Consider the following 26,143-nt stretch of genomic DNA (forward strand, 5'->3'; position numbering starts at 1 on the left):
AGTCATGTACCAAATGGTCGCGTTGGGTTAGAGTTTATTAACTACCATTTTTAAAAAGAGAGCATGAATTTAAAAAAAAAAAAAAAAGGCAGGGGGGGCAGCGCCTGGGTGGCTCAGTCAGTTGGGTGTCTGTCTTTGGCTCGGGTCATGATCCCGGGGTCCTGGGATCAAGTCCCACACTGGGCTTCTTGCTCAGCAGGATGTCTGCTTCTCCTTCTCCCTCTGCCTTCTGCTCGCCCTTCTTATGCTCTCTCTGTCAAATAAATAAATAAAATTTTTAAAAAAATTTAAAAAGAGCACTAATGGACTCTTATGGAGACTTGAATCCCACGACATAGTACAGTTAGTACTGTGTTCTAATGAAAGCTTCCCTCCACCACGGCCTCTATTTCTTTCACTTTCCTTAATCAACTAAACTCCTTGTGACCTGTCTTCACTTTGTCCCTACTTCCCACTCCCTCTTCAAAGCATTGTCATCTGCCTTCCACTCCTACCTCTTCCTTGAAACTGTCTAGCAGAGGTCATGAATGAATATTCAACTCCCAATCCCCAGCATACTTTCCCACCCACGGTTTACGCAGCTCTGGGACACATGGTGCAGTTAACCCTTCTGACAGTCTTGACAAGCTCTCAGGCCCATGACCCTACTCTGTCCTCACCCTGACTGGCCTACTCCTAAATGTTGGGGCTCACTCCCCAGGATTCTTTCCTTTCCTTCTCTTCTTTCTTCAGACACTGTCCTTAGGACATGCACTACCATCTCCAATATCTGGCTCCCATACCGGCTGGAGACATGAGCTGCAGACCTGTAAGTTTAACTGACTTTTGGATGGGTTCTACCTAGAATAGCACAAGTACCTCAAGTTCAATTTCTTCTAAGTTGGCCTCATCATTATGTCTTTTATTTTTATTTTTTTTAAGATTTTATTTATTTACTTGAGACAGAGAGAATGAGAGAGAGAGAGCACATGAGAGGGGGGAGGGTCAGAGGCAGAAGCAGGCTCCCCGCCGAGCAGGGAGCCCGATGCGGGACTCGATTCCGGGACTCCGGGATCATGACCTGAGCCGAAGGCAGTCGCTTAACCAACTGAGCCATCCAGGCGCCCTCATTATGTCTTTTAAACCTTCTACTCTCTTTTATCTTGTGCTCCTGATCCTGGTGATTGGCACTATTATCCATCCAGCTGCTTGGCCAAGACAGAAACCTGGATCCCACCTGGATCATATAATAAATGATCAAGTCATCTTGTTTCTACTTAGTTAATATCTCTAAGTATCTCTGTTTTCTTTTATAGCCACAATTTCCACCCTGGCCGAACACTTACCATAACCTGCTGGGTTATTATGAGGGTCTGAAGCTGATGTCCCTAACTTTATGCTTACCCTACCCCCCAGTCTATGCTCCACTATCTTCCTAGTGATCTTTAATAAAATATGCAGATGATCACATCTTGTATGGCTCTTCACTGCTGTCAACACAAGGTTTATGGCTTACAAAGGCTGTCCACCTCTCCATCCTTATTCCTGTACTTTCCTCTTCTTGGCTTATGCTGTCTCCATGCTGGCTACTGACATCACACTGTTATACCTTTAATGACTTGAGCTGCTTGCATTTATGTATAGCACTTTCTGGGTTTTACAGCTCCATTGTGGGAGGTCAATATTAAATGTGATTAGGCTTCCTGAAACCTCCACATTAGAGTTTCCTTACCTGCAAAATGGGGACACTAATACTTACCCAGATAAGAGCTGGAGGTATAAATTCAGCAGTGTGAATGGTAGGCATGGCCCATAGTCAGTGTCCAATCAGTGATAACAGCTACTACTCAAGGAGCAGTCCTACTCTGTGCCAGGACAGCTCTGGGTGCTTTATATTTGTTGGTTCCCTTGATCTTCATCACAATCCTTTGAGGTAAGTAATAGTATTCCCATTTTTATGGATGGAGAAACAAGCACAGAGAATTTGAGTAGTCAATTTGTTTGTTAGGGCCGCCATAACAAAGTATGGAAGACTGGGGGCTTAAACAACAGAAATGTATTTCCTCACAGTTCCGGAGGCTGGAAGTCCATGATCAAGATGTTGGCCGTTTGTTTTCTCCTGATGTCTCTCTTTTTGGCTCACCTTCTTGCTGTGTGTTCACATGGTCCTCTGTGTGTGTGTGTATCTAAATTTACCAATCGTACTAGATTAGGGCCCTAATGATCTCATTTGAATTTAAGTACTTCTTTAAAGGCTCCATGTCCAAATACAGTCACAGTCTGAGATACTGTTGATTAGGACTTCAACATACGAATTTGGGTGGGGGGGAACATAATTCAGCTCATAATAAGTAGCTTGTTCAATATCACACAATAGTGAATTTCAGAGATAGGATATGAATCCTGGCAGAACAGCACGAGGCACTATGCCCTTAAACACTATGCAACGCTACCTCTTCGTGACTGGAGACCATTAAATTAATCCATTAGCTTTAGCTACATGCACTGGAGTTCCTAATGAATGTGTTATAAATTATCTGGGGGGAAACACACAAATCTAAGGACTAATTTCTGGAATGTTATTATAAAGCCAATAGGATGTCCTCAACCACAAAAAAACAACTTCTCAATAATTTGAAAGCTCTTCTTGTCCACTGAATTGATCTAGCAACTAATTGGTTTGATGTCATTGATACCAAAATAATTCAGACCAAAGTTAAATCTATTATTCTGTAAATAAAGTCCTTTGGAAATTGCTTCAAAGAGACTTTGACTTTTTTTTTTTTAATCTCAGAGAGAGAATGGGAGACAGAGAGCATGAGAGTGGAAGGGTCAGAGGGAGAAGCGGACTCCCCGCCCAGCAGGGAGCCCGATGTGGGACTCGATCCCGGGACTCCAGGATCATGACCTGAGCCGAAGGCAGTTGCTCAACCAACTGAGCCACCCAGGCTCCCAAGACTTTGACTTTTTAAATCTTTTCCAAATTGCCATTTCACATTCTTCATTTCACAGGAGCTCTAAAACAAGGGCACTTGTGCCTTCCCATTTGGGTTAGCTTGACTTTCAGCTAAAGCAGTGCTCCACACTCACAGTATTTACCTTGTTTTTCTTGAGTTGGATTTTAGCCAAACTTTCAACAGCAGTGCTCCAGGACAACTTTAATGATGTATCCCAGGAACTGGAGTATGTGCCTTACGTCAATACAAACAGGTTTCCCAGTGTTTGGCCTCAACTCCAAGAACACTTAGCAATTTTATCCCTTGTAAAGAAAGGGAGAATATTGGTTCAGGCTTTTATTTTTATTTTTTTAAGATTTTATTTTTTTATTTTACAGAGAGAGAGAGACAGTGAGAGAGGGAACACAAGCAGGGGGAGTGGGAGAGGGAGAAGCAGGCTTCCCGCTGAGCAGGGAGCCCCATGCGGGACTCGATGCGGGGCTCGATGCAGGGCTCGATGCAGGGCTCGATGCAGGGGTTGATTCCAGGACCCTGGGATCATGACCTGAGCCGAAAGCAGACACTTAATGACTGATCCACCCAGGTCTCCTATTGGTTCAGGCTTTTAGATCAACCCCTTCTCCACTGGTCTACGAAGTCCTTTGGGGCAGGTGCTGTATTGCATTGATCCCTGCAAACTCAGATCCTAGCATAGTGTTGGGCACAGAGATAGCATTCCATCAAGCCAGATGTTCAGTACTGCTGCTGGGGTTAGAGGTCCTAGTTTACCTCCTGCTTCGACTGGGATTTGTTCAGAATAGGGGGTCAGGGGGCAGAGCACTTACAAGGGACAGAAAGCATCCTCCCATACAGGAACCTAAGTGGTAGAGATGAAATTAGATGGGGTTTGACAGTATTTGAAAAAGAGTCAAGTTGTTGGGAAAACATCTAGCTTCCCAAAATGACTAAGTTGGAGGATGCTCATTTAAAGAGAAAAGATATGTTTTATAGTTATCACACATAAAGTTTATAATAATGCATGCTCCCTCTCCCCTATAAACCAAATGGAGGTACAGTTCCAATTGTCTCCTCTTTTGACTGATGTTTCCCCTACTCTTTTCCCATGAAGACTAGATCTGTGATTCTGTATAATCCTTCCTTACTACCTAAACGTAGAACACATCCACATATGGAAAGATTCTGATATGTACAATCACTCCAAATGTCGCAAGTCCAAAACAGAAACAAGGCACAGCTTTGGAAAAATTCTCAATGTACTGCCACAATTAAATCTGGAATATCTTTAAGTGTAAAAATAAATAGATAGATAGATAGACAGATGATAAGCAAGCAAGCTTAGGGCAAAGCCCAATTGTAGAAGCAAGTAAAACTGGCAGTTGAAGAGAGATCGCCTGGAGGGGTAGCTCCTCCCCACCCCAGTCACTTTGCCATTGCTTGGATGAGCCTTGGGCAGGGCCTCAAAATAACCTACTCTCCATCAGGCAGGACTGAATTACTTCTCATCTACAGAGGGAGTCTTACCATTACTTGGTAGCACTCTGTGCCAGGCACTGGGCTAAGTGCTTTGTATGTAGTACTTCTTTTCATGTTCATAGCTCTGTAGGTGTCCACGATCCTCTTAGAGGTCAAGATATTTGCCTAAGCATACACAACGAATAGATCTGCCATACTCCAAAGCCCAGCTTCTTTCCACAGAACCAGTATTTCCCAGACAGGACAAGGGTTTGGCATTGTCAAGAAAGCTGTGCTCATTAGCTCCAGGGTTGAGAAGAGCAAAGGACTTTAGACTTTTGAAGAGCAGAGGGCAGTGCTTGCAGAGTGTGTGGCCAACACTCGAGAACTGTTGCTGCTCTTTGCAGATGCTCTTTGCACAGAGAAAGACAGCTCAGTGTGTCCCGGAGTGGGTGCAGTGCTCAGAAGAGGAGGCTCAGAGCACAGGTTAATATGGGGCCACAGGGCATGTGCTGTCCTGACGGTTGTCTGTTCAAACACCCGATCAAGGAAGGAGAAACTAAAACCAAAGTAAAAACCTGTTTCAACAGGAGCGACTGGTCCAGAGCTTTGAGCTGGTGGGGCCATTGGGGACTAGTGGGGCCACATGGAGATTCGATGAAGACCAGGAGGGTTGGGGGAAGGCAGTGAGGAGCACGTGTTGGCGGGAATGTCGTCTGATGGTTTCAGTAACTGTCTTTGAGCACCAGGCTCATGGTATAGAGCCCCTTTTATAGGGACTGCAGGACTCTTCCCAAGGCTACCAGCAGCTCTTCAAGGTATCTCCATTGGAAGGACACTTGGCGGAATGCACGCCGAGCTTATGACAGCAGTCAAGTCTTGAGAGATGGGGAAGGCCAAAGCTTGGGCCTGGCCATCAATGGAGATACGTGCCCTCTATGCACTATCATTTCTTTTTTTTTAACAAGGAGCATATATTATTTTAATACTGGTATAATCAGAATGCAATAGATTAAAGACGGATCATGTATGTAGAAGACTCTTGTCAATTGTAACATGCATAAACATACTCAACAGAGAAAGAGAAGCACAGCAGAAAGAGGGGCCCTGATGCCTGTGTCACAGGCAATCTGTCATTCTCCATGGTGGCAGGTGCTGCTGCATATCTTCCAGGTCCCAGTCTCCCCTTCTCCCTTGGTATTAGCATGGGAGACGCACCACACTTGAGCTGGGAACATGGCAGCTGTGGAATAAAGACCCCATTTCCCAGGATCCCTTGCATCTGGGTGTGGCCACAAGACTAAGCACAAGCCGGTGATGAAGGGGTGGGTGCCAGCTGCAGGAAACCTTCTTCAAATGACAGGCAACTGGCTTTGCCCCGTTTTCTGCGTCCCTTTCTCCAATGGCCGCCTGAACTATGGATATGTTGGCGCTCTAGTCACCAGTTTAGACCATAAAGATGAGAGCCACCTCCTAGGGACGGCCAACCAGGGAGCTGGGAAGACCCTCAGTCCCTGAGGACCTGATAGGGTAGGGCTACCAAGCCACCCCAGGACTGCCAGACTCTCTGCAGTCTTTCACAGGAGAGGGAAATGAACCTCTCTTTCTACAAGCCACTGTATTTTGTTTTTTCTGTCAAATGTATCTCTTTTATTTCTCCCTTTCCGGTCCAGGTTCACCCTACTGAGGGCCTACTGTGTGCCCAGAATCCTACCAGGTGCCCTCACTTGTCTGTGCCATCCAACCCTCTCGAACCTCTCTCCCTCCTGTAGATTCGAGGTTATGTTTAGAAGCAACCTAAGCCAACATCCACATTGGTGGTTTCAAACATTTTTAAAGCAGCAGCTATTTACTCTCTGCTTCCTCTCCCCCACCAAACAACGATCATACACATCATCCCCAAGTAAAAAAAAACCAGCAGCCCTGGAGACACCTTCTCAGAACCTACAACTCCATACTGAGCATGCCTGGATGTCAATAGTGAAAAAACTATACTCTCCATCCACAAGCTACTGCCAATCCGGGGGCGGGGTGGGTAGTGACAAGTTAGCTGGCAATTGCAATACAGTATAAACAAGCCCACGAGAGGGATAGATACGTGGGCCATGGGAGCACAAAGAGGGAGCATCTCAGCCTCTCTTGGGTTTTTTATTTCTACGTCCTCTCTGCCAATGCATGAGGTCTCTTAGGAGCCCCTCTGCTAAGCCAAGGGGGCTGAAGCTGAGCCACAGTCTCAGTTGTTCCACTTTGTGAGCCCCTAAGTGTCTCACAGACCACGTATTTATTAGTGATCTATTGTTAATGACCGTGGTAAGCTATCTAAGCTGAGTTTGTATTAATCTTTAGAGGTTTATAGTTACAGGGAAATGAAAATCTCAGAATAAAATATGAGGCTTTTTGGTCTATACTGGATTTTCAGGAAGCTAATCGGTCCCTCTTAAACTGTTTTGTATGTGTTTTTCTCCGATTTCCCAGCTATTATGCTGAGCGCCACCTCAGGCTCAGCTGCCCGTTAAGTGGGACAGGGAGGACTATCATTAGCAGGACAGGGAAGCTGCAGCAGGCCTAGCCTTTAACCAAGACTACACAGGCCAGCCCAGAAGCGAGGTGGATTTGGTGATGGGAGGAGAGTGTGATAGGGGCCAGAGCTTGGGGACATCTCGGAATACGCAGACCTGGAGATGGAAGCTTTAGATGCTCTTGTGAAAGCTGAGCTGGCCAGGTCCACAGGGTCTGGTGCTGGGGACCCTAAAGGAGAACAGGGAGCAAGAGAGGAATATAGGGTCAGAGGGGTGGACAGAAGTGATTCACTGGCATTTAATAGGTAGACTATAAGTATCTCCTAAAGAAAGGAAGGGTGGAGGGAGACAGGGCAGAAGGAAGGAAAGTGGAGGGGGGGGAGTGGAAGGAAGGAAGGACGAAAGGAAGGGAGGGAGGGAGGAAAGGAAAGGAAGACTTGCTAATTCCAAGTAATAGGCAGCCAAAAAAGAGTTGAGAGCCAAGGGTTGCTTCAATAAAATAAACAAGACAAGAATGTGCATGCAGGGACACTGGGGTCATGCTTCAGCTGGCAGAAAAACACACACACACACACAGACACACAGACATATGTACACATACACATATACATATATGGGCTAGCCAGCCTCCAAGATGGCCCCAATCCTTGCCCCTTGGCGTTTATATCCATACGTCGTTCCATCCTACACTGAAGATAGCTGACCCGTGCAGCCGACAGGATATGCAGAAATGATGGTGAGTGACTTCCAAGACGGGGCCGTAAAAATCACGGAGGCTTCTGCATTGCTCTCTCTGAGATCACTCATTCTGGGAGAAGCCAGCTCTCATGTCATGAAGACGCTCAAGCAGCACTGTGGAGAGTTTCACACTCAGTGAGGAACTGAGGCCTCCTGTCAACAGCTGGAGCCAGCCAGCCAGTCAGAGAAATGAGCATCTTGGAAATGGATCCTCCAGCCCCGCTCAAGCCTTCAGCTTCAGACGACAGCAGCTCACTCTCAGATGCCTGACCCATAGGAGCTGTGAAATGATACATGTTTGCTGTTGTTTTATGTCAAGCAACAATAGATAACGAACACAACATGCGTACATACTTTCCAAGGGTAGATCTTATACACAAAATGTATAATAAGTATTCCATAGTATCAAATAATATATGTTTACTGGAGAAATGTCAGTAAATATAGATAGCAAATTAAGATCACCACAATTTCCCCCTGCAGAGATGATAATGCTATGTTTGAAGCACAATATGTGTGTTCACTGATTTAATGCTCACAACAAATCTTACGGGGTAAGTGATGCTCTAATCTCTGTTCTAATGGATGAGGAAGCTGAAACACAGGGAACTGAAGGAACTTGCCCAAGCAATAAGCAGAGGAGACAGAATTTGATTCCGGGCAATCTGAGTCTACAACCTGAGTATTTATTTGATCATTGTCTTACAGGATTACACAGTCTGGCTGATACTTTACTGTATTTCCCTCCAGTCTTTTTTCTTTGCATGCATTTTTTAAATTAAAAGACTTTGTTTTCTAGAGCAGTTTTAGGTTTACAGAAAAATACAGTATATTCTATAAAAATATAGTATGTTCTATGGGTTTTGACAAATGTAGACTGACATAAAGAATAGCTTCACTGGCCCTACAAAGCCCCTGTGCTCCATCTATTCATCCTTCCTGATGCATGTCATTCTTTTTTTTTTTTTTAAGTTTTATTTATTTATTTGAGAGAGAGAGCACATGCGTGCATGTGCACGCACACACACACATACACACAAACACACAAGTGGGGGGAGGGGCAAAGAGGGAAAAGCAGACTTCCTGATGACCAGGGAGCCCAACACCACTGCAGGGCTCGATCTCAGGACACTGAGATCATGACCTGAGCCAAAGGCAGCCGCTTAACTGACTGAGTCACCCAGGCAACCCCTGATGCATGTCATTCTTAAGCAGAGCTCATACTACATATATTAATTTTGCATCCTTTTTTCCTTTAATATTACATAATAAGCATTTTTCCATGTCAGTAAAATTTCTTTATAAACATAATTTTTTAAATAAACACAGTTTTTAATGCTTGGATAATATTGTATATGTGCATAGATGAACCGTAACTAACCTATCCCCTGTTGTCAGGCATGAAGGTTGGTTTTTTTAAGTCCTGGGGTGGGGGGGTAAGGGACTCCTGAAACTCAACCCAGCATCCTTAATTTAAAGGTGCATTTATCCAAGGAAGTGTGTCAGCTTCCACAAGTAGGTACAACTGCTGTGATTTTTTAACATTCTCTGTTAGAAACTTGGAAACTCTTGATTCTGTAAGTTATTTCTAGCCTGTGAGTACACTTGTTCTACCCTCCTCCCCACCTGTGTTCTTCTCCTCAACCCCAACCCCCAGTTTGGCTTTTAGACTAAGTTTTCCTCAATTCTCAAAAAATGAATCATTGAAAATAGAAAATGCCCACAAACTTTTCTTCCCACCTTACTTCCAGCATCAGACACAGGCTGATACCACTGATGTTTTTCCAGAGGCCCATTCAAGACAAATGGTACCCTCTGAGACTGATTTGTCAAATATTCTGTATTTCTTTTGCCCATTTCCAAATTCCTTCATTTAATTTTAAATTTGATTTTAATAGACTATAGATTCCTATTGGATTAATCTTTATGGCTCATCAGAACTTTCAAATTCCTCTAACTGCAAATTCCCACTAGAGTGTCTTTTTTACACCCCAGGGGACACCTGAGTCTGTATTTAAGGAAGATACACAGACCCACTTGGACTGGTCCATTAGTCAGACTGCCTTTAAAAAGAAGGAACAATGCATACAAATTTAAACTTCAGGTATAAGGCTTTCCCTGTCCTCCTTCTGCCTCTGTCTCTCTCTCTCAAGCCTGATGCCCAGGTAGGAAGGAGAGTGTTCTAGACTGTGTGACTTTGATGATCCTCAGAACAACTATTGGTATTAGAAGAATCTAAAGAGGCTCCTGGCTGGCTCAGTCGGTAGAGCATGCGACTCTTGATCTCCAGCTTGTGAGTTCGAGCCCCATGTTGGGTGTAAAGATTAAAAGTAAAAAAAAAATTTTTTTTCAAGAAGAACTAGGAATGGCACACCTGGATTGGCACATATAGGACTTTATAATTGACTGATTTTGGTCAAAGAAACATTCTTTGTCTCACGCATGGTGGGTAGTTGTTTTCATTTCTGAGTTCAGCCTAAAGAGAGTTGAAGAAAATGAAGCATAACCTTAATTTTGGGTATAATATATTACTGGATGTTGAGATTAAAGGGAAAAAAAAAGTATAACTTGCCAAATTCCTACAAGAACAGTATAGACAGTTTTTCCAACGAAAATTACCAGACCATTAGTAACATACTGTGTTATTTATCAAACACTCCAGCAAAGATCACTGTATACATACATTAGATCCAATCCAGGGACTCACTACCCTTACTAGAAATTAATACAAATTCGATGACTAGTAATGAACTTTAAGAAAACCAATCGTTGCCTTCCATTAGATGTTTTGTTTTGTCTCCATCAAAAGTTTAGATATAACATTGGAATCATCATTAAACTGGTTAAATATGTAACAATCATACCTCAAGTTTCTAACACTTCACATACCAACTATTAAAACAGACTTTTGAATTTCCTTCCCTTGCACCTGAGGCATAGGATAGACTCCCCTCAACATCAGGTTTCCCCACGGCTGTGATTGTTGATCAGGGATGGGGCCTAGGGAGGGTATGGGTGACATATCAGAATTCGGGGTGGGGGGAGGGAGAGGATGAGACACAGTACTGACACCGCAGCTCACGATTCTGATATGCCCCTCATGGGGAGATATTGTTACTGTTTTCAGTGGTCTTCTAGATGTAGTCTGCCCAAGCCTATTCTCTCCTTCCTCGGAAGCATGAAATTAATTTGTCCTAAATCACTGATTACATCATCATACTCCTTACACACTTTTATCACCTGCCACTTAATGTTCATACTCTTCAGCTTGACTTTCTTTTTTTTTTTTAAAGATTTTATTTATTTATTTGACAGAGACACAGCGAGAGCGGGAACACAAGCAGGGGGAGTGGGAGAAGGAGAAGCAGGCTTCCCGCCGAGCAGGGAGCCCGATGTGGGGCTCGATCCCAGGACCCTGGGATCATGACCTGAGCCGAAGGCAGATGCTTAACGACTGAGCCACCCAGGCGCCCCAGCTTGACTTTCAAGAAACAATTCCTCCCACCTCCACCACCAAGGCTTTTTAAGATTAGAAATTAATCGTATATCCTATTGCCCCTTGCCATAACACCACCCTCTGAGAATGGAACTAGAAAATCACTTTATTTCACCAAGTATTTCTGGAGGGACTCTTTACTGTGTATGGCTTTTGGGGATCTAAAAATAAATGGAAGCCAGGATTGATGTTCTCAGAAGCTTAAAAGTCAACCGGGTAGAAGAGAGGAACTGGCCCATTGCAGCATCATGGGCTATGTGCTTTTCTGGGGATGCAAAGAGTTGAGCCCTGAGTGAGGGGAAGATCAAGGAAGGCTTCTCAGAGGAGTCAACTTGAAAGCTGAAATCTAAAAAGTGAGTAAGAGTTTGGCAAAGAAAGGAAAGGCAGGGCGGTATAGGCAGAAGGGAAAGACTGCACATAATGAGATGAGGAGGAGTAATTGCCTTATGATAGATGAGTCATCTGTGGATGAAACATGTGCTGGGGACAGTTGATAAACATATTGCCAACAAAAACCAGGGAATACTCAAGTCCGATCAAGGTGACGGGATATTCTCAGAAGTGATGTAAAAACAGAGAAAGTGGTAACTTAATCTGGCATATTGAACCTGCCTGGTGGAGGCGGTGATGGACAGAGGGGACATCCTAGAAGTGTGAGAGGCTGTCAAAGGCTGTCAGCATTTATTAAGCTTTATCCAAGGGGAGACAAATGCATGGAGTGGGCATGCGTACTGCATCACTAGAGAAGAGTGCTCTATTGTAGGGAGAGATCTTCATTCTCTGTTCCCTAAATAATTTGCTCATGCCTGCGGACCTTCATACCGGAAAGAAGCTATCCTTAGAGCAAACATCAGTGTCTGGTCCCTGGAACATTATATTTGCTTTAAAAAGAGTGATCTTGGTTTATAATCAGTTTCTAAAAAATTTTGAGCATCTGTACAGTGCTGAGTGCCCCATCATGTGAGTGTCCTGATAAGAGTAAAGTTTGGCTCTGCAAAGCTGAGGACAGGGCCCCATGAGGCTATGATGCTTTGGGGGCTCTGAGGAGTCAGTGGGCCTCCTCCTCAAAAGCAACAAGAACAACCTGTGTTTCCTGCTACTGTTGCATGTTTGGCATGTCCGCTGTGTTCTCCTTGCTCCCACCTCCATCCAGAATATAATCTAGAATGGTATGACTCAAAGTGCCTCCCCACAGATGGTCTATCACCAGTTCACAGTAACATAAATACAAAAATGCAGATTAAACAGATAGAACCCTTTAGAGAAATTTAACAGAGAAATTGATTTCCGTTGAATCTAATAAAAAAAATTGGCATTTGTATTCTATTCATATGTGATTTGCTTTCTCGTTTAACTTTCTAGTAATTTATTTTTATTTATATTTTACAAAAATAATGGGGCCATAACAAGTTGGTCCTTCACTCCAGGCAGATTGAGAAGTGCTGTGCAAAATGGGCAGAGATCCCCATTTTGCACAGACTCTGTATTATGTTTGGTGCCTGTCCAAATGGGAGCTGTGGGTCTTAACCCTGTTGCACAGGAGTATCACCTTGGGAGTTAAGAAAATCTTTATCTATATCCACACCTGTAAGAGAAGCCTGGGCTCCACCCTAGCCAATTAAGTGAGAACAGAGGCGGGATCAGAGTGGGGGCAAAGTCTTCTGCACTTAATAAAAACTCCCTTGTTGTTTCTAATGTGTGGCCAGGAATGAGAATATTAATGTGGGCGGTAGCCAATTGATGACCACAAGTTGAATGAATGATCAAAACATGTCAGCTAGCCAACAGCAGATATTTATTACAGTGCTGTACCAGGTGCTGAGTAACATGCTACAGAGGCGTGAGGATTAATCAAGATTCTTTTAAGGATTTATTTATTTGAGAGAGAGAGAGGGAACAAGAGCGTGTGCGGGGGGAGGGGGGGCAGAGGGAGAGGGAGAGTCTTAGGCAGACTCCAGGTTCCAAGTGGGGCTGGAGGCGGGGCTCCGCGTGGGGCTCAAAGAGGGGCTTGTCACTCCATCTCATGAGCCTGAGATCAGAACCCGAAGATCACAACGTGAGCCAAAACCGCGAGTCCGTGACTTAACTGACTGTGCTAACCAGGCGCCCCAATCAAGATTTTCTAACAAGATGTTAAAGCTCCTACAGACAAAGCCAACACAAAGAAGAGTACAGACCATTAAAAAACCACAATATTCATCTACAAATAAAGAAAAATTTATACACTATGCAGGGATGGAGCCATCTTTTTCTATTTTTTTTAAGCAAACAGCACATCCGATAATATTTCACCTGATGGGAGATTCCTCAGCCTGGTGCCTCCCATTTGGTTAAAGAAGCCACTAGATGTCACTCAAGGTCCCTCAGGCTTCCCTCTCAAGGCTCTGCCCAGCCATCAGTTATCCAACAGATCATTTTCATCTCCAAACTTTGTCCATGCAGTCCACACTCCCAATGGAAGCCAGGCAAAACTTAAGGCACAACATGTGCTAGTTGTCTGGTCTCCTTCCACTGCTTTCCCTAGCATCCTAGGCCCACCTCATTCCTTCATTTATTCGAGAATAGTAACTGGGCTGATGTTAAGACCAGATGTTACGTTAAGCTGTGATGAAATAATGGTGAGCCATGGGTCCTGCTCTCATGGAGTTTAATCTATGAAAGCACTTATACTAATTTGTATTGTTTATTTACTTACTAATTCTCCCTCAGACCAGAGGCTCTCGAACTTTTTTGGCCACCACACCCAAAGGAAGAAAGACATTTTATATCACAACCTATATGAACACAAAATACACAAACATACAACTAAAGTTAAAATTTCATAGTACCAGGTTTACCTTCCCTTTGTGTGATGTGCTCTATTTTCTAGGCTAGTCTAATTCATTTCTTTTTTTCAAGATTCTTGTTTTGATCTACCATGCTGATTTCGCAAGGCATTAATAAGTCACAACCTAAGAATGAAAAATACTTGCCTTGAGGGCAAGAGCCACCTCTTACCTGTATTCTAGATGCCTAGCAAATAGTAAGTGAGCAATACTTCCTTTTATTTTATTTTTAAGATTTTATTTATTTATTTGACAGAGAGAGACACAGCGAGAGAGGGAACACAGCAGGGGGAGTGGGAGAGGGAGAAGCAGGCTTCCCGTGGAGCAGGGAGCCCAACGCAGGACTCGATCCCAGGACCCTGGGATCATGACCCGAGCCAAAGGCAGATGCCTAGTGACTGAGCCACCCAGATGCGACAGCAATACTTTTTTTTTTTAAATGAATGAATGTTTTAATGTTTTTTAAATGAATATTATGAGAACTAATTCACATTAATATTAAGTAAATTAAGAAAATTTAGATATAGGTTAAGTGCCTGTAATACGGATAGGTCTGAAGAATGTATTCATATATACAGATTATATTCATATATCTACAAATAATATTTTTTTCAGATAATATACAGATTATACACTAGGCACACCACATATACTGTCAATGTAATTTAATCTTTTAGTCACAATCTAGGGCTCATGCATTTTAAATTCATATGGCTAAAAACATGTTCACCTTGGAAAAAGAAGTCATGAGGAGAAATTAACTTTTTTTCAGATATTAAAACTGATTAGAAATTCTAATGGCTAAAAAGCTTGGCATCAGAGACTGTGGCATGATGTGATGTGTTTTGGGGTCTGGGAGAGTGAACAGTCAAGAAAGAATTCTCAGGATGTCTTCCAGGCAAAAAAAGGTGGTTTTATGAAAGCACGGGGACAGGACCCGGGGGCAGAAAGAGCTGCACCAGGATTGTGAGGAGTGACTGATTATATACTTTTAAGTTGGGAGGAGGTTAGGGTTAGGGTAAGTCTCTAAGGAATTTGGAAGCAAGGTTTTCAGGACCTTGAGGGGCTAGTTGCTGTTAAGATAAGATCATTTACTACTGCTCAGTAAAACATTAGTCATGAGCCCCTTCAGCTGTATATCAGTGAGCCATATGCTTGGAGGATGATTGCTAACATATATCTTACGGGGAGGTAGGGATAAAGGAAGTTTCCAAAGGGATTTTATATATTAAAGAAGACTTACAGTATCCTGGAAGTTGGGCTAATGTCAAGCTAAGGTTGTCTTTTGCCTCTAGCAAAGTATTAACATTGAGGCAGCCGAACTCTTTGAGGAAGGTTACTCTGCTTGTCTCAAGTACTTGTCAATGGGCTGCAAGTTGTAAGGAAATTTAATTTTTTCTGCATTTTTTGGTCTGTGTAATGGCCTCCAAAGGTGTTCACACCGTCCAGCACAGAATGATAATGTAAATATGGTAGCTTGCATGGCAAAAGGGACTTTGTAAATGTGATTAAAAATAAGGATATTGAAATGGGGAGATTATCCTGGACTGTCTAGGTGTGTCCAATGTAATCACAAGGGTCCTTATCTAAGGGTCATGGAACATACAGAAGTGATGAGACACAGATGTGAAGAACAGGCTCCTGGGTTTGAAAATGAGGAAGAGGCCATGAGCCAAGGAACATCGTGGCCCTGAGGAGCTGGAAAAGACAAGAGATTCTCCTCCAGAAAGAACATAACCTAGCAATCCTTTTTGGACTTCATATGTCCAGAAGTGTAATATAGTAAGTGTGTGTTGTTGTAAGCCACTGAAGTTGTGGTAATTTGTTAATGGATTTTTCAATAAGATTGATACTGGGACAGGTGCATAGTTACTAAAAAAAATAAAGCTGGATCCCTATTTCCTTTCACCAGAGCTATTTCAGATGGTCATAGATTTAAGTATTAAAAAAAAGAAAAACTGAAAGTATTAGAAGAAAATGTTTTTGTTTTTGACTGAGGAAAATACAAAACACAGACACAATAAGAGGTGGATAATAGTAACTCACACATAGTTGGTGGGTGCAACTTGGCAACATTTATCAAAATTAAACATGCCCATACACGTCAACCCAGCAATTGCATTTCCAGGAATTCATCTTAAAGAAACACTTTGTTGTACATACATACAAAGTTTTATGGTGAAAATGTTCTTTATGGCATTGTATGTGATAGCAGACAACTGGAATGGCCTAAGTGCCAATTTATCAGACAAGATTAAATATACTATGGCACAGCCCTTAGAAAGATTGACATGTATCTATCTGTTCTATTAGGGACATTTGTAAGTGAAATATAGTATGTATAGTATAATCCCTTTTGTGCAAGGATCTACACATCTGTAAGCTACATTTACCTTACAGATGCAGAGAAAATTCTAGAAGTATACACAAGCTGTTAATAGTGCTTATCTTTAGAGAGTGGGACTGGGAAGTCTTTGATTTTTAAAGTTTTACATTTTTCTATAGAGTCCTTGCTCCCAGGGTTTGCTGATTTGGGTCTTCTGCTGCTTTAGAAAGGAAAAAAGGAAGGAAAGATGGAAGAATTGCTGGCAAGTGAAGAGGAGAGGGCCATGTTGACAGAGTGACCAAATCTGGGCCAACTGCTTCAGAGATACATGCTATCTAATTTTAAAAAATAAGTAATAAAAAAAACCCGGGCACCTGGGTAGCTCAGTTGGTTAGGCGACTGCCTTCGGCTCAGGTCATGATCCTGGAGTCCCGGAATCGAGTCCTGCGACGGGCTCCCTGCTCCGCAGGGAGCCTGCTTCTCCCTCTGACCCTCCCCCCTCTCATGTGCTTGCTCTCTCTCATTCTCTCTGTCTCAGATAAATAAATAAAATCTTTGAAAAAAAAAAAAACCCCACATATTTAAAGTAGCTTCATGATTAAAAGAAGCCCAAGCCACAGGATTCTGAACTTGTTGGAAAAATGTGTGACACTTCTTTAAAGGTTTAAACTCTAGAAATTGTTTTGTTTTGCTTAAAGTTATCCCTGAAAATCCCAGATAGGTAAAAAGATGAAATTCTCCCTTTGCCCCTTTGTGGTCAATCTAAGGCAGATTGGTATCCAGTTAAGGTCACATGTCAGAGACTAGGTATTTGAAAGCCTGTGTGCCTTGTATGTTCTACCTCATCAGTTTAGGCAACAAAATCAAATCATTTCGAGTCACATGTTTTGTTTTTTGTTTTAAGATTCTATTTGTTCATCAGAGAGAGAGAGAGAGAGAGCATGAGCAGAGGGAGGGGCGAGGGAGAAGCAGGCTCCCCGCTGAGCAAGGAGCCTGATAGGGGACTCCATCCCAAGACCCCAGGATCACGACCTGAGCCCAAGGCCAGGTCTGAGCAACTGAGCCACCCAGGCGTCCCCAAGTCACGTGTTTTTTAATGTTAAAATTCACGGTACTCTGAGGTCTACCCAGCAAGCTGAGTCCAGGTTTCCCTTGGGGTTCTCCCTGGGTATCTCCATTGATGTAAGGGTCACTCATTTCTTCCAAAGGGATCCTCCCAAGTTGCTAATGGCAGGGCCAGTCAGCCACAGTGCCTGGTCAAACCTCATTCTCTGTTGCATTGTGGCTGCCAGAGGTCACTGCCAAGGCCCAAGCAGCATGGCTTGGCTGCACAGGCTAGAACAAATGCCTATTCCTTCTTGGCTGTGGCTACCCAGGGTTAGAAGAGGTCCTAATGTTAACCACACAGTGCAAAAAGGCCAGTCCTCTCCTGCCAACACCCTCCAAGCATGGACACAACCCTTGCTCTTACTCTCCCGAAGTACAGCCAAGGGCAGGCTGCAGACAAAGGAAAAAAAATCACAGTCAATAGCAGTGTCTGCCAATACCTAGCAATGTTTGGGGCCATTTTTTTAATTTTTATTTTTGGGGGGGCTACTTTTTAAATGAAAAGAAAAATCTTGTTAACTCTCAAATGTAAAATTAAATTATTTAAATCATGTTTTTAATCATGTGTAAACACAAGATTAGGCATAAAGTCCTTATTCTCACAGCTTTTCTACACTTACAAATTAAAACAATTTTGCAAATTAAACTAACAAAATTAAAAATTCAATTAATATTATGCATGTAATGTAGTAGATGACATTGTTTTGCTGAAATTAAAGTGTCCCTTGTGATGAGAATACGGAACTCATTTCTATGGTATGGGTTTTTAAGGGCATGCTTATAATCAACTTAATTATCCGACATTCTTTTCTGTTTGAATTTCTGTGAAACTTTTGTACGGTGTGCCATGCGGATGCTTGATCTTCACTTAGCCAGAATGCTGTCATTTCCACAAGAAGTATTCTATTTTTTTCCTCATTTGCCCAAGAAAATTAAAGTTACAGTCCTTGGTGCCAAATACAAAATCAAGTGGCAGTGTTTGGTTACAAGGTGGTCATCAAAATGATCTAGAATAGGCATATATTAGTTTTGAAAGATTATAATTTAAAGAAGAGCAAAAATGTATATATTTTTGTAGTTAATTTGCAGTATATATGATTCCATTTATATGAAACGTCCAGAGTAGGCAAATCTATAAAGACAAAAAGTAAGTTAGTGGTTGTTGGTTGGGGGAGGAGGGAGTGGAGAGTGACTGCTAATGGGTAGGAGAGTGTTTGGGGGTAATGATGTTCTAGAAGTAGATAGTGGTGATGACTGCACAACTTTGCAAATATACTAAAAAAGCACTGAACTGTACACTTTAAAAGGATGAATTTTATGGTATGTGAATTATATATCAATTTTTTTTTTTTTGGTCGTTGGGAGTGTTTATCTGCCCCTCCCCCCAGATAAATGATAGCCGTGAGATTTTTTTATGAATTTCTAAAAAGTGACTTCATAGTTTTCCTAAAGAATAGTAGATGGATATGAGGCTTACATTTGTTTATCTAAAGGGCTCATCCTGTGCAGTTTCCCAAGACAAAGGGTGTCCCCTCCAGCCTCTCCGATGTTGAGACTCCAGCTGTATTTATATTACAAGTCAGATACAAAGACGATTGCCCTCAACCGTTTACCAGGTAGTAGTGGCAATAAGATCCACACAGGGCTAAGTATCGTATATATTAAAAAAAAAAGAAAAGAAAAAGAAAAAAAGGAGGTATATAAACCAAGAACTATAAATGTCGAAGGAGAAAGGAATTCTTTCTTATGGTGGAAGTACCACATGATCTTTGGTTGGAGGATGATTGGAGGTTGATAGGTGGAGATGGAGTGAAGAGCATTTTATTAGGGGAAATAGTATGAACAAAGGTATGGAAAAATGGAGAGCTAGAAGCCAGAAAGCATATTAGAGAAGGATGAAGGAGTACTCGCTGGAACTAAGCTCTGGGAAGGAAAGTAATCCAAAGAGGTAAAGCAGGAAAAATAGGGACTGACAAGCTGTCTTTTTTTTTTTTTTTAAGATTTTATTTATTTATTTGAGAGAGAAAGAGAATGAGAGACAGAGAGAGCATGAGAGGGGGGAGGGTGAGAGGGAGAAGCAGACTCCCCGCTGAGCAAGGGAGCCCGATGCGGAACTCGATCCCGGGACTCCAGGATCATGACCTGAGCCGAAGGCAGTCGCTTAACCAACTGAGCCACCCAGGCGCCCAAGCCGTCTTTTTAAAATGGAAAAATTGAGCGAAGGAGAAGGGAGTCAGTAGAAATCTCTGCCTTTCACAGATTTGTATAAATTTGCAAGATTTCACCTTGTAAAAACCAGCCATGATTAATTAAATAGGCATTTTGTTGGCTTGGAGAAAAAGTGATACTTGTATTAATTCGGCCCTGGTGGGGTACTGAAGCTAAGAGCAAGGAAGAGCAAGAAGGGACCAGGCTACAGGAGCGGGCACTGATAAAAAGGATTGCAAAAAGAGGTGTGCCTGTCCCCAAATCCCTCCTCCCATCATTTAAGCTGAGATCACCCAGCCCGTAGGCATCAGTCTTATCACAATGAGTTTGTATCATCAGTAAAATATGAATGCACCTGGCTAAAAACCCTGGCGTGACAACACCAAATTCATATGCATTATTAGAATGAATTCATTCAATTTTTTAAAAGCACACCATTCTTGGCACACAGAAGGCACCCAGACGTTTGTTTTATAAAATAACATTGTTCTTTGTTTTAGTGTCTATATTTAGAAGAGGAAATGATTCAAAACTGCATCCTAAAACCTGTATCCTCTATTAGCATTGAGGTTGGGACGCCTTGGGGCCAAGAGGTCTGGTTTTCCCCTTTAAAACATAGGTTTCGGCCCCTCCGTCGAGTCCCTTAGGTCAGTAGGTCCAGCAGGGGTCGCAGTTCAAGTAACCAATCGAGGCTGGGCCATGGGGCGGGGCCACAGCGCTCCGCCCCTCCTCCCAGCCCTCCCTTCCCAACCTACCCAGGTCCGGCCTCCATCGCACCTGCGTGTCCCCCCGCGCCCGCGCTGGTGCAACCTTTCCAGCCGGCGCTAGCGGGGAGGATTTTGGGCTCGCCTCTCGCGAGATCGCCTCCAGTTGCGGCCACCGCCGCTCCTGGCCGCTGAGTGGCGGCGTCTGCGCAGCCGCCATGTTCGGTTGCTATGCTGTGGCCTGGGAGACGGGGTGTGCTTGAGGGAGGAGGAGGAGACGGAGGAGGAGGAGACGGAGGAGGAGGAGGAGGAAGAGGAGGAGGACAAGGAGTGGGTAGATTGAGCTCCTCTTGCTCTCACACACAAACGCTGCCCAGGATTACTCGCCTGCTCACGCCGCGCTGCGCGCTTTTCCGCTCCTCGCGGCCCCCCCACATTGTTCTCTCAGGACTCCTGGGTCCCCAGGGGCTGAATTCGGGGCCTGAGCCGGGGACAGGAGAGACTTGGCTTTGGCGGGAGGGTCGGAGGTTTGGGGCCAGGCCCCCCCGCCCAGGGGCTCCCCTCCCCCACGGCACTTTGGGGGGTGTGGATTATCTCATCCCCGCAGGGAGGTGGGAGAGCGCGCCGGCCGCCCGCCTCCCTCCCGCCTCCCCGGCGGCGCCGGCCCGCGGCAGCCCCGCAGTATGAGGTGGTGCTGGCGGCTCGGGGCCGTGGCGCGGCCGCTGCGGCGGCGGCTGCTGGGGGGGCGCTGAGGGAGCCCCCGGGAGCGGCGCGGCGGACGCGCTTCCCCGCGGCGCGCCCGGGCCTCGAGGCTTTTCTTCTCCAGCCGAGGGGACGCGGCTGTGCCACGAAGGTAAGAGGCTCTGGGGTCCCGGCCGGCCTCTCGGCCCTGCGCGGTGCGCGAGGCTGTTACCTGGGTGTGGGAGGCGAGCCAGGTAGGGCTAGTCGGAGGCACAAGGTTGATTGAAGAGAAGGAGGAAAATGATGCTTGTTCCCCCTCCCCCCGCCCCCCTTTCTTTCCGGGACCTCAGCTCTCGCAGCTCCTGGGGCTTATAGCTGGAATATGTTATGGGTGAGCGAAGGGAGAAGGGATGGAATCGGTGCGGAGATGGAATGTTCCACAGGACCTAAACTCTAGGTACGATTTTAGAATCTTCTGAGTTTTCCATTGTTGATAGGATTCCTTTTTTTCTTTTTTCTTTTTCTTTTTTTAATTGGCTCATATGAGTGCTTCTTGCATATGCTGCCTGGGCTGATTGTCCGTTCCATTGAAGTTTTAAGCTTCTTATGATTCTACCGGTATATACTGTAGTTGGGCCAAAAAAAGTTGAGATGTAGCTAAGTAGACGTACCGATGCATTTGCCAGCGTTTCCTTAAAATGGAACAGTTTACAAATGCACAGGTATATGTATCGGTGTTTCTGCGAAATTTGGAATGGGAGGCTTTTATATCTAGGGTTGCCTGATACAGTGACACCGCTATGGACAAGAACGATTTTGTAGTATTTTCAAGCGCTTGTTCCAGGGGAACCTGTATATCTGCAATATACCAACTGCTTTTAAATCAGAGTTGGAGTAATATTGGGTTTATGTGACCAAATCTTGGGTCTGGTTGAAACAGTACAGCTTAACACATGTTTATGGAGGAAAAAAAAAACCCAAAAAACCCAAAAGCCAATATATCCGACTTGTAAAAGAGGATTTGAGTAAAAAGACTATGGAACAGTAAAAGCCCGGATATTTTTTCATCCTGGTTTTCGAACCTTAACTTGCCAGAGAGAACAATTATTTTTCATTTTTTTAAGGGAGGAGGAACTGACCTTAAAATAAATGGTGGTTCAGAGTCCAAAGTGTGCTTATTGGAATAGAGCTAGATATATCGGTTAGGTCTTGTATTTGATGAATATAAATTCACCCTATAGATTTTTTTTCAAAAGAGATTTTTCGTAAGCAAAAGTTTGTATAGAACTTCTTTACTGACTCACAATAAGAGTGCAATCTTTTGTGGACCCCACCATTTTTTGTCAGAATAAATTTATGCTCCAATTACCACAGAAGCTATTTTTATGTCCATTTCTGTGTTTTGTTTTACTATAATGACACACATATCTTTGTTAACCGTTTTTCACTGACATACACACATGGTCCAATATCATGTTCCTTAGTGGTTTGGTTTAATAAGAAAAATATGGTTTTTTAGGACATGGAATATTTATGATTTAGCTAATCTGTTTTAAACATTTGGCAAGAGATTAAAAAAAAACACTAGGAGCCATCACTATTTTGTAGTTTTTATTAATAGTGAGTAGGTTAAAGTTTATTAAGTTAGAAAATCACATGTTACTGAAAAGTAGTAATGAAGAGGATGTGACTTTCTTATTGCCTGTTTCCTAACCTGCTTAGCTTTTGGGCTGTGGGTATTGAATTGTTTCAAACTCGTGGTTTTTTCTTATGTTCTGAGTATCTTTTAAAATGTCCCTACTAACTTGGTTACTTTAAATTTGTGACACCCAATTTCTAATTTAAGCTAGGCATAAAACCAGCATTGATTGAACACACTTGCTAAAAATACTTTCTGGGTCAGATGTACTTAGAATGCAGCCTCAGGAAAATTCATTTGACCTATTCTAATGTGACCAGTGTACACTTCATTATTATTGAAGGACTTTAAAAAATTATAGACTCTCACAAATTAGATTTCATCAGTTGAAGCATAGAAGCCTAACTTTTTTTAAACGTATACTTTATGTAGGATAGTAATGAAACTTTTTCTTTTTTTCTTTTTCATTTTTTAAAAAAATTATATGACCCCCTCCATAGAATATTGTTAATCTCTGATTTGTATATTCAAAATATTTTAGTTTTATCTAATAAAATTAATTAGAGTTGTAAAGTGACAGTATAATATGCAGTGTTATCTCTTTAGCATTTATTTGACTCGTTCTGAACTCTTTAAGGGGGATGGTTTTTCATGTTTTTGAGTAAATTATCTTTAAGGACCAAGTAAGAGAATGCCAGATGAATTTCAAGGAGACATTGAGGGGACCGCCCTTTGGGAGTTAATATGGTCAGTTTTAAGCAACAAGAAAGTTTTAAAAATATTTAGAAGTCTTGTTTGGTGGATGTCTAAATGTGAATGTTAATTCTTTATGTTAGTTTTTAGGAGTGTAAAATTGGTGACCTCATGAGAAATGGCAGGTCTATTTAACTTGATGTGGCGAAACATGAGTTGTTGCTCCTACATAAAATTTAGTGTTGGCAGAAAATCACTGGCTATAAACTGAGTTGAATTTTGTTGTTTTTCTGTGTAATAGCATGCATCTTGTGAAGTTTTTTATGTTCTGTAGTCTAGATTTATTAAATTTGTCAGTTTACTAGATTAAGCTAGTAAAGATTGGTTTAACATTCTGGAAATCCTCTTTATTACTGTTTACCAGGAAAGTATCAGTAAGAGGAAAGTGTTATTTCTTCATTTAATATTCAATTAGTAGTACAGGTGGTGAGAAGGAACGTAATGTAGAAGTACTGTAGAATCTTCTTTATTGGTGCGGAAGTGCAGTATTGAGGGACAGTGTAATTTATTTCTTTTTCTTTGCATGATTAGTCAGTATAGTCATTATTTAAAATTAGATGGGAAATAAGAGGGGAAATTTATTACATTCTCTTCCACTTCACCAGAGGCATTTCCCCCTACCTTCATTCTTCATTTCATTATTCCTAAGTAGCAACACTGGAAGAAAGATGCAAATTTTGAAAAAATTGGTAGGAACAGATTGAAAATTAGGTACTGTGGATTATCTTGAGGGGAAGATATTCATTGGGGTGTTCTTGTGTTTGTATCTTTTAATAAAGATGTTATATAGAGGAATCGAAATAAAAAAAGTATCCAAAGGAAAGTGTTAATTGTTATGTGCCGGACAATGTAAAGGGGCTTTTCATGTTATCCCACATAATCATTAAGTACACTTTGTGAGGTAGGTATTATTTATTCCCTGCTTCCTCCCCCCCCCCCAAATGGGGTCAAAGAGAAATTAACTAGTCTAGGATCACACTGTGAATAAGTAGAATTAAAACTAGGTCTGTCTGACTCTGAAGCTTATTCTGTAGATTATGCTGTCCAATTAAACTTTCTACAGTGATGGAAATACTCTTTTTCTGCACTGTCAGATATGGTAGCCATTAATCATGTGTGGCATGGATCACTTGAATGTGACTATCGTGCCTGAGGAACTGAATTTAAAATTGTATGTAATTTTTTTTTTTTAAGATTTTATTTATTTATTTGAAAAGAGAGAAAGGGAGAGCAAGAGCAGGAACACAAGAAGGGGGAGTAGGAGAGGGGAGAGGGAGAAGCAGGCTTCCCGCGGAGCAGGGAGCCCGATGTGGGGCTCAATCCCAGGACCCTGGGATCATGACCTGAGCCGAAGGCAGATACTTAATGACTGAGCCACCCAGGCGCCCCTAATTTTTTTTTTTTTAAGGTTTTTATTTTTAGATTTATTTGACAGAGACACAGCAAGAGAGGGAACACAAGCAGGGGGAGTGGAAGAGGGAGAAGCAGGCTTTCCACTGAGCAGAGAGCCCGATGCAGGGTTTGATCCCAGGAGTCTGGGATCATGACCTGAAGCCGAAGGCAGACGCTTAATGACTGAGCCACCCCGGTGCCCCTAAAATTGTATTTAATTTTAACCAGTTTAAATTTAAATAACCAGGTGTTGCTAGTAGCTATAATATTGGGGAGCACAGCTTTAGATCTTGCTGTGTAGAAAATCTGAGTTTTAGTATTGAATCTTCCACAAGTTTAGGCAAATTATTTAGTTCTTGAGCCTCAATTTAATCCATTGTGAAAATGAAGAGGTTGTCACTCTAAGATTATCTCCAGCGTCCCTTCTTGCTCTAGAGTTCTGGGATTCTTATTAAAATGTACAGTGGTATTTAGTATTCGAAATATTAAAATTCGAAAATATTAAAATACAGTGGTATTTACTATATCTGAAAGATCTGAAAGGGCCCCTCTTCCCAAAATACTCACCCCTTATGTAAATGTTTTTGTTTATTCAGTTTTCTTTTCCAGAAGAGTGTGTGTTTTTTGTTTTTTTTTTTAAAGATTTTATTTATTTATTTGAGAGAGAAAGAGAATGAGAGACAGAGAGCACGAGAGGGAAGAGGGCAGAGGGGGAAGCAGACCCCCCGCTGAGCAAGGGAGCCCGATGCGGGACTCGATCCAGGGACTCCAGGATCATGACCTGAGCCAAAGGCAGTCGCTTAACCAACTGAGCCACCCAGGCGCCCCAGAAGAGTGTGTTTTTAAAGCACACATAAAGGAAGATGGAATATTCCCCCCGCCCCCATTATTGAACATTGTTTAACCAAAGACAGTACTTTATCTTGAAACAAAGTTTGAATGTTTAAAGACCATATTTCAGCATGCTTCCCATTTAAGAATGTGTCTATTACAATTCCCTGTTACTTATCAAATTAATTTCAAACTTAATCGGCTTGGCCTTGAAGGCTTTCTACCAACTTCATCTCACTAACCTTGTTTCTCATTCTTGCTTAAAAAGAAAATATTCTTGTTTTTTCCTCTGCCCTTGTTTCCTCAGTTTAAACATTCCTGTCTCTAGTCCCTGTGCTTCCTTAAGTCTTCCTCAAAATTCACCTTTTTATTCTGGAAAATGCTGCTTAATCCAGTTTATAAACATCAGTTTTGAATCCTAGTAATAAGCACCCTGGGGTTAATATATGATTGTTCAAATATAGTTAGTTGAGTACATCCTTCTTAAGTTTTTACATGTTACCTATTCTGTGTCCTTAATAAAAATTTTTAAAAAT

At 42.6% G+C, this 26,143-nt stretch overlaps 1 protein-coding gene and 1 long non-coding RNA gene across 5 annotated transcripts in view; one reads left to right on the forward strand and one right to left on the reverse strand.

Moving 5' to 3' along the window:
- Positions 1-3,196: 3,196 nt before the first annotated feature.
- On the reverse strand, positions 3,197-20,591 carry LOC118012550. Its single transcript, XR_004679748.1, has 3 exons — positions 20,363-20,591; positions 4,514-7,925; positions 3,197-3,238 (listed from the first exon to the last, which is right to left on the reverse strand). It is a non-coding gene; the product is annotated as an uncharacterized LOC118012550 (long non-coding RNA).
- Positions 20,592-20,738: 147 nt separating this feature from the next.
- Positions 20,739-26,143, forward strand: part of PTPN4 (protein tyrosine phosphatase non-receptor type 4) — a 233,599-nt gene continuing 228,194 nt past the window's right edge. For 3 of the 4 annotated variants that reach the window (XM_035008194.1, XM_035008191.1, XM_035008195.1), the window contains exon 1: positions 20,739-21,164. The gene's annotated coding sequence lies outside the window, so the exon portion shown is untranslated. Of the gene's footprint in view, positions 21,165-21,277; positions 21,450-26,143 lie in introns of those variants that run through there. The other variant, XM_035008193.1, reaches the window with a different exon arrangement.

Source organism: Mirounga leonina, unplaced genomic scaffold, assembly GCF_011800145.1.
Source record: "Mirounga leonina isolate KUSES-001 unplaced genomic scaffold, KU_Mleo_1.0 Mir_151, whole genome shotgun sequence".
Classification (NCBI taxonomy): Eukaryota; Metazoa; Chordata; class Mammalia; order Carnivora; family Phocidae; genus Mirounga; species Mirounga leonina.